The sequence below is a fragment of the Chroicocephalus ridibundus genome, chromosome 4 (genome assembly GCF_963924245.1).
Source record: "Chroicocephalus ridibundus chromosome 4, bChrRid1.1, whole genome shotgun sequence".
NCBI lineage: Eukaryota > Metazoa > Chordata > Aves > Charadriiformes > Laridae > Chroicocephalus > Chroicocephalus ridibundus.
Genome location: NC_086287.1, coordinates 13,197,517 through 13,206,272, shown reverse-complemented (window position 1 = coordinate 13,206,272; position 8,756 = coordinate 13,197,517). Strand labels below are relative to the sequence as shown.

At 39.0% G+C, this 8,756-nt stretch overlaps 1 long non-coding RNA gene across 1 annotated transcript; it reads left to right on the top strand.

Moving 5' to 3' along the window:
* Positions 1-460: 460 nt before the first annotated feature.
* Positions 461-8,489, top strand: LOC134514308 (uncharacterized). Its single transcript, XR_010070688.1, has 3 exons — positions 461-1,025; positions 3,761-3,980; positions 5,331-8,489. It is a non-coding gene; the product is annotated as an uncharacterized LOC134514308 (long non-coding RNA).
* Positions 8,490-8,756: the final 267 nt, after the last annotated feature.

Sequence of the window (8,756 nt, the reverse complement as noted above, 5' to 3'; positions counted from 1 at the left end):
TTTATGTACAAATGTACAAAATGCACATTTTTAATAGTATGTACCTGTTTTCATTACTGCTTAATTAGAAACACAGTAAAATAGATAGCTATGATGTTTCTATCCCAAGAGGTAAAAATACAAGCTGCATTCTCAGTTCTGATGTAGCTCTTGTTCATAATTAATAGTTCATAGATCACCTTAAACAGCCAGCTACATTTTTTTTCTATTGCATGTGCCAGTGGTGTGCATGAAATGGGGAAAGAAACTTTTCTGGTTAGTCTGCTCATATCCTATATTTGAATGCAAGAAGACAGGAATTAAAGGTTATTTTGTCTTGCTGCAAATTAAGGGTGAAACATACCCTGTAATAAGCTTATGCCATCCCAACTAAGGGTCGTGAAGCTCTGTCAGGTTCCTTAAATGTAGTACCAACTTTCAGAGGCCTTACTTCTCATTCTTTTTGTTTTTTTTTTCCAGACTCGGAAAGAACTTTCTCTAAGAAGTCAAAGCTCTTATTAAAAACACCAGGAAAAGAGGGAATTGTCATCACAGTGCAGGGAATCTCAAGTGTCCTCCTGACAGAAATAACTAGCTTACTGTTTGTAACAGGAAGAGGCTGAACAGCTCCACCTCACTCTGTCAATTACCTCATCCCAACCCTTAGTCTAGCCTACAGCATCTCAGTTCTGGGAACGGGCTCAGGCAGAAAATATGTTAAAGAGTTCAGCCAGTGTCAGCTTTTTAAGATAGGTAGCAAGGGAAATACAAATATTTCCAAAGCGAGAAAATCTTCCTGGCACCTTATTCGTGCTCCATGTCTCCTTCTTCAAAGTTCTCTGCAGACACCTGTGAACCAGGGCACAACCCACACATAATGGAGCACAGCGCTGTAGTGGGGGGGCAACATGAGCCATATCCAAATCGTGGGCAGAGAAAAGGGAGGCAGCGCAAGAGGAGAGTCAGTATGTGGAGCTGCAAGGCGAGTCCTTGCTTGACTCAAAAACAGCTGTGCAAGACTTCAGCCATGCAGCGCTTGTCCGCAGGTGAGGTATTTATAATCTGGCATTTATTACTTGTGATAACTAGAGAATGTATATGCCCTTATTCGGGAATACACCCATTAGTTGCGATTCATATTTAATACTAGGTTAGGATCAAATGTAATGATTGAATTTATATCCTGTCTGCATCTGAGTTTATACTGACATACCTGAAAATTCAGATACTGCGTCTAAGGAGGGATATGTGCCTTCAAGGATTCCTTCTTATTTATAGCAATAAGGTAGCTGGACATAGCTGTATGCAGGGCAAAAGTTCCCAAATCTAAGTTACTCCATGGTAAAAACACTGTCTTTAATCTGATCAAAGACTCATTTTAATTTCTCTTTAAATGCCATTACTGATTTTTTCAGACTGTTTTTACAGATTCTGCTTCCAGAAATGTGCAATTGGGAGTTTCAGCTCAGTTAAACTGAGGCTTAGGATATATATATTGGGGTGTTGGCAGAAGCTTCTGTCTTTTGATTCTTGTTCTTGGGCACATAAGAGGGAGGGGGTGAATAGTGAACCTGAGCAGGGACCTTTGATCTCACTAAATAATAGTCTGTGTTTCTTTTTGCTGGTTTATTCTTTGTTGGACTAGTCCTGAACTGCCTCACTGTACGGCCACAGAGTTGTTCAAAAGGAATGATGTATTGGCAGAAAAAAAAAGTCAAAAGTGGAGATTTCCAGTGCCCATTTAAACAGCCCGAGTCTGTGGCTTGTTCTCTCCAGTCTAAACCCATCATTTACTGTCACCTTTCTGTGGGCCAGGTCACCAATCCTGATGTAACCGCATTGCACTGCCCAGCCATACAGGCCCAAAACATGCCTTATCTGGAAAGCCTGGGGTTCATGTGAAGGTAACACACAAAGATCATTAGTCTGGACAGCCAGCTTCAGGACACCTCCCAGTATTGAGCACATACTGGGGTGTGTAGCTTTGACAGTGTCTAAACTGCTGGAGTAATGACAGAAATTAATGCTGCAGAGTACAGTCAGGTGTTTTTAAGCTGCTTTTTCCACTGTCCTCACAAAGGCCCAAGTGGAACCACCCGCTGGAACTCACCAGGACCTGAGTGTCTCCTTTTACTGCCATGTTCTTAAAAGGTAGACAAAGAGTCAGATAATTGTAACTATCTATTGACATGTCCTTTCTGCATTTTGCTTTCTCACTGTAAGTAGGCTAAGCAGATTACACTATCATAAAGCAAGCTTCATTTTACTCTAATTTGCCCTGAATTGAAGTCCAAGCTCTGTCCCCTAATGCTAAGAAAGAAGCTAGAGCAGAAAATGTGTTTATTAAAAAAAGAAATGAAAATAGTAAGATACAAAGCAGAGAGTAAACACTGTGAAAGATGAAAAATGAGAACTTGTTGAGATCTGAAGAGAAACCAGTTCAGCTTCCTCATTTATTCTACAGCTCTCTTAGAATGCGGTCTTTAAACAACATGCCACTTGGTTACCTGAACTGGGGTTACCAGCAGAAAGGGCATGTCAACAGCCAATTGCCTAATGGCATTGCAGAGTCAAATGGTTAAATTATTAGCGATCATCTTCCACGTTGTGCTCTGAGTGCAGTTTTAATCATCCTTTGGTGTTAAGTGATAAACGCATTTGGCTTGGAACAGAAGGAGAAAATCAGGAGTACAGGCACATAGTTTTGAAAAGTAAACCAATAAAGCATAAAATTAACATTTGCCTCAGTGTTAGGAAAGATTTGCATGTCTTCTCATTAATTACCTAAATAACAGAATGACCTTAAGCAATGGCACCCAGATTATGGTAAGCACGCCTGGCAAAGGAGAAATTAAAAAGAGGAGAGCTTTTAAAAAATGCTGAGGATCTGACTTCTGACCTCAGCTTCTCTGAAATTCAGGCTCAGAATGTCTCAATGTAGCCCTGTGTCATATGACACTATGTTCCCAGGGTTTTACGTTCTGGGAATACATTTCTCTCTTACCTACATAACTTGGTAAACAATGTTATATCACACAGGGGGAACACGGTTCTGGTCTGATGGCAGAAGCAGCCTGTTCTATGTGACACAAGGCCTTACACGCCATTCTGGGTCGTGCTATGGGTGACAGGGGCAGTAGCTTACTCATCCATCTTGCAACCCTCATGAAACCATCAGCTTGAAGATCTGCTGCTGTAGTGTTGCTCCTGAATCTATTGTCATCACCACTGTACCCACAAGTCATAGCACGTTGGATGATCAAAGCCATTCACTGCTCCTGCTCGGAGAGAGAGTTGTTTTCATTGCTGAAGAGGATCGTTGCAGAGACATTAACCTGGAAAGTAAGCATGTACCTGTGTGGAGTAAGAAGGGAAGAGAATATGTAGTTCATCACACAGTCATACAAATGCAGAGGCTTTTCCTCCTGCTCACAACGGGCCATTTCTCACAGCATTGATGCACAACATACAGAGTGATCAAAAATGGCTGAAACTAGAGGCAGTGCCCCTGCTCCTGAGAGAACGCGGGTGATCTCAGTGTCTGTCAGAAAGCACCTGCTGTACAGAAATACTGCAGGAGAACAGTATGGTCAGGTAGCTGAAGGTTCATTTCTGCAGTTTTTCCCAATTTGCACTGGAAACCTGAATGAAGATTTTAAAAATTAAATGCACCTTACTTTTCAGAATTAGTAATTTTCAGATTTAAATAGCCTGACCAGCAGTTATTTACAGTCATCAGTGAACTGTTGGCTCATTGGTTGATCCTTTGCTTTATTTCCAGGTGTTGCTGAAGTGTCTCTGAAGATCTGAAGAGAAAGGTCAGAGTTTCTACTTTGATTGGAAATTTCTTCTATCTTAGAGGAGGAAGAGAGGAAAAATCAGGGATCTTTGGAAGTGGAGACCAGACAGGCAAAGATTTGGAAAAAAATGACATGGTGGTTAGACACATGATTCAGGAAGAATATGTGGAACAACAATTCTGATGGGGAAGGTGTGTTCAGGTAATATGGGAGTGTAAAACACATTGTAGAAGAAAGAAGGATAAGAAAAAAGGAAAAGCAGGAAAAGGCAGTATTACCTTTTCCACAAAAAAGCAAAACTTCTGGTGAAGTAGTTTAGAACTTCTAAGTGTTTCCCATATTGTAAGGAGTCCCTGCAACCTTCAGATAAATTGATGAATTGCATTTGAGATAAGGAGGGGAAAAGTTAATAGGATGGGTTTTTTTCCTGTAACTGTGTTTCACAATTCACAATTTAAGAATGCATGGTCTAATCAGAATATGTGCAAATGTCATGCCAGATTTTCTTCTGTTTTCCTTTTTCTGTGACATAAAAAATGTCTGCAGTGAGAGCACCCAATATTTCTCCTGATCTGGCCTTTAAGGTCTAAGTTTTTCCAGAAACTAGCCATAATTCATAATGAGTGGGACGATAACCAATCCACAAAGAACAAACCTTTCACCCTTGCTATATGCAACCACACACGCAGTTAGTTTTTAAGAAATGTATTCAGGTCATCATTAAACCAGTATTCTGCAATGGAAGATAATTAAAATTCAGAGCAACATCAAAGGGGTCAGAACGTGTTTAATTGAAACATTTTAGAAAAGCTGCCAACATTCTGAGAAATTAATTGCTGTATGTGTATTCCTATGGGAAATTATTAAATTAATGGAAAAAGCTATAATATGACTGATAGCACTTACTATCGTAATAAATGAGCATCACGGAGTCAGTTGTTAATCAGGATTAGAGATTAAATGGGGATGGTGTGATAAGTGTAGACTGTTTTCATCTAAGGCAGTTCTATGAAGAAAAACTGTTCATTTCAATCTTCAACATTATGTTCCTAGTTCTAGACAAGTTTCCTGTGGAACAGCTTCGCTGAATGCAGAAATGCAGATCTACAAATATCTGTGATAAGCAAATTCACATACTTTTTCTACTGCACGCAACACTAGTTCCTTTTTGCCTGTGGACAGATTACAGGATCAGCTTTTGGCTTGCTTCTTGCAACAAAATAGGCTACAGCCAATGACTGCAGAAAAGAAACGTCAGATTCTTGTATAAAACATTATTAATTAATATGATGTAATAATTTCTGAATAGGCAAGGCTAGTACAGAAAAAATAAAAGGAATCCACAGGAAGACTGGTAAATGGTTTTATAAGAACTAAAAAAAGCTGGTATCCCATTATTCAGTAGAAATCCTTATTGTAGCTGAACCAGCATGTTTGCTTTTCTATGCGGAACTACTTGCTGTACTGGTGATACAATTTCATGCAAATACTTTACTAAACTTTCAGCTTGATTTAACTGTAGCAATTCATTTTTTTATCTTGTCAATCCAGCAGAAACATGAATGAAAATTCATTTCACATGCTGAAGCGAGGAATCCTGCTCAGGAAAGGCCAGGAGTAGAACAGCAGAACGCTGGCAAGCAGGAACCAACGTGTTCAAGAAGCACACAGGGAGGAAGCTGACGCAGCTCTTTGTTACCCTGAGAACACGATGTTGCCCTGCATGCATCACTGAAGTGCCTTCAAAAGGTGAAATGAGGGGCAAGTGTTTTCCACTTTGTTACTTCACAAAACACATGGAAAAGTCAGAGAGTCCTGTTCAGCCAAAGACATGGGCCTTGGCGATATGATTCTTGTGTTTCCATACACATTCCCTGCTTTGCTGTTGCAGCTACTGGAATTAGCATGCAGCAATCGTGAGGTGTGTTTATCCCACAGGCCAGGCTAACGGAGCTAATTTTAATGTAGCTGTTGGCTACCAAGAGCCTGGGAGCCACAGGAGTATGAGTGTCTGGGCCAGCTCTGTACTAACTCAGCTAGCCTCAGTCAAAGATAACCTTAATACCTCTGGGCTGCTGCTCATGCAGAAGCTAAGATAAAGCTATGTGTCCTCTATGCTTTTATGTCCCAGGCAGATACCCAGCACGTACACACCCCAGCTCACCCACCTCTTATTCCACAGAAATAGTGGTGCACAGAAATAGTGGTGCACCAACGGTCATCACGAAACCCACACGTGTGCTCACAAGTAGTGTGTAATGTTGAATAATAACAATTTCATCACTTATTTTAATATCTGTATTTCTTTAGCAGTTTACATACAGGTCAGAATGGGTCTTATGTTTACCGTTCCTCAGCATTATAACCCCTTTTGTTAAATAAGAAAACGCTCGTATTTAAAACAATATAACCCAATAGAAAACATACTCATCCCATTTGGACAGCAATACTGAGTTGTAAAAACTTGCAAAGAATAAACAGTATGAGACACCTAATAAAAGTGCTAATCAGATAACATCTAAAATGTAAGTAAAAGAAGAAAATTAAAAGAATGTGGTCTTATAACAAAAAATCTATTTTTAATACACTGAAATTCTGATATTTATCTGTATCTATGAAATACAGATCTCTACGCTTTTCAGCTCTAATTTTGTTATTTTTGACTCTCTTAACATAAGCAGCTAACTAAGGTTTATGATTGATAGAGCTATTACTAATAGAAAAGTAATTTGGTGAAGGAGTTAAGGTACCTTTATGAAATCCTGTTTATTTAGAAAATACGTATGAAAAGTTGTGCTTCAATTAGCATAGCAGGAATCGAACAGAAAGGGGTCATATGTTTCTTTCAGTACTCATAAGTAAACTTTCCAGCTTATTTTCTGCTCATAAACTCTGTATCTAATCTTAGATTTTCTCCCAGTCAGCTGTAAGCAATTCCCTGCCTGCCTCTGGGTATTTCTTTGATGCCTTTATTATGCTTCCTCTCAGGCAGACAGAGAGTTCACCAAGCAACACGCAGTCCCCTTCCTTTGCAGTAAGACCCAAAGAAACAGACCTGGCCACGTAGGTCCGATCCGTCAGCTGCCCTGGGTGGGGCCTCTGCTTTTAACACAGTTCTGATTATTTCAGCTCTATATTCCATAAAGGAACAGAAGTGGTTTTACATTTTTCCTGCATAAAAGGCTTCTTTTCTATCTACCTGCTTCCCCTGTATCACACAGAAATGTGGTAACTGTACTCTCCATTTACTTTACTTTTCTAAAAGAAAAAATGTTTACATATCAAATGGGGAAGGGAATAGAGAGAATATACCTACTTGTCTGGCATAAATTTTAATCTTGAAATTTTGGCATAGAATGGATTTTAAGGGTATGTTTGGCATTGGACTACTGTCATCTTGAACTTGCTATTTATGAAAATTAAACAGGAAAGCTTTAAAAGGTTCAATTTAGTCTTTTATTTAAAGATAAACTATTATTCATTATATTGACTTAGCAGTATGCATAATTGTCTCCTCAAGTTTAGAAAGGACAGAGGGACGTCTGACAAGCTGGAAAAGTAAGAAAAAAGAATATTGTACCATGCCAGCAAAAACAAAATATGTTTTCATTTTTATAATAAATATATAATAAATCCCAAATGTGCAATTAAGACTGCAGTCATCACTAGAGGTCAGTCATATTTACTGATTTCTCTTCCTTGGATGAATGTTTCCATAGTATTTTGATGTCATTCATATTGCACAATAGTCATAAAACTTAATCCCTTTCACCTCTGCCTCTTTTCTTATACCTTCTTTCCCTGTATCACTCACTTTTTTTCCACCTCTGACATTCTTTCCCTCTCTTTTCTTTTTGCTGCCTCCATATTATTCTGCTCTCTCATATACGTACTCCTTGCTACCGATGACATCCATGCTGCTTAGCAGCTGTTAAAAACTGCATAGTCTAAATACCCACAGGCAAATTAAGGTGTTTGAAGGAAACCGAGCTTCCCAACGTACTGCCTTGTGGTGTCACCTCACAGTAGCATTAGGAATTGATGGCCAAGCGTGTGGGCAGCCCTGAGCACACCAGAGGCTCCTCACCACGGCCCTGTCCATCCCTGTCTGCCTCGCAGCCTTCCTGGTTGCCGGGACTCTAGAAACGCTTCATAGGCAGTTACATCTGCTGCCGAGGAGCCACGCTGGTACGCCTTCTAAACACAGATGTGTTACGGGGAGAAATGCGTAGAATTGTACAGACTGGAATGAGTTAATAAACTGAATACTATGTTACTAGATTACTGAAATTCTTAATGCATGTATGTAGTGCCTTGCAAATGAAAAGCTTTTCCTAAGTGATGAAAATTTATTCTAGTGAATTTTTAATATAATAAAACCCTAGTCCTGTCCTACTGTACTCATTGTTATTTAATCAATTTAAATGGAATCAGGATATGATTATAAAGACTAAAATTATTCTAAACAGAACTAACTTGAACTCTCTGTCTTATTAAACAGAAAGAAATATTATACTTCGATAAATGTACATATAGCTTACATAAGCCTTGCATAGCCTCACTTGAACACATATTTAATAATACGGCTAAAGTTATAGCTTAAATAGCGTTTTTACTCCTATGAAGTTTCAGAAATTTTTGCTTGGTCCCCAGCTTGAACATTTTCACAGCTATTTCTGAACAGTTTCAGTTTATTGCTGTGTCTTGCCTGTAAAAACTGCATTAGAAAGCTTGTGTTTAAAAATAAGCATCCACTCGAACACTAATAAATCATAGATGCACATCCCTTATACTTAGATTTTCTATAAATTTGCTTCCTCAATATTTAAAGTATGCATTACATTTGATCCACAGGTGGCCATTTTAGGAACAATCATAAAAAATAAGATGCCCTTGGGGTCCTACTTAAGGAATGGTAAGGAAAGGACATACTTGTTTTCTTGCAAAAATAAAATAAACCCATGCCCATAATGCATG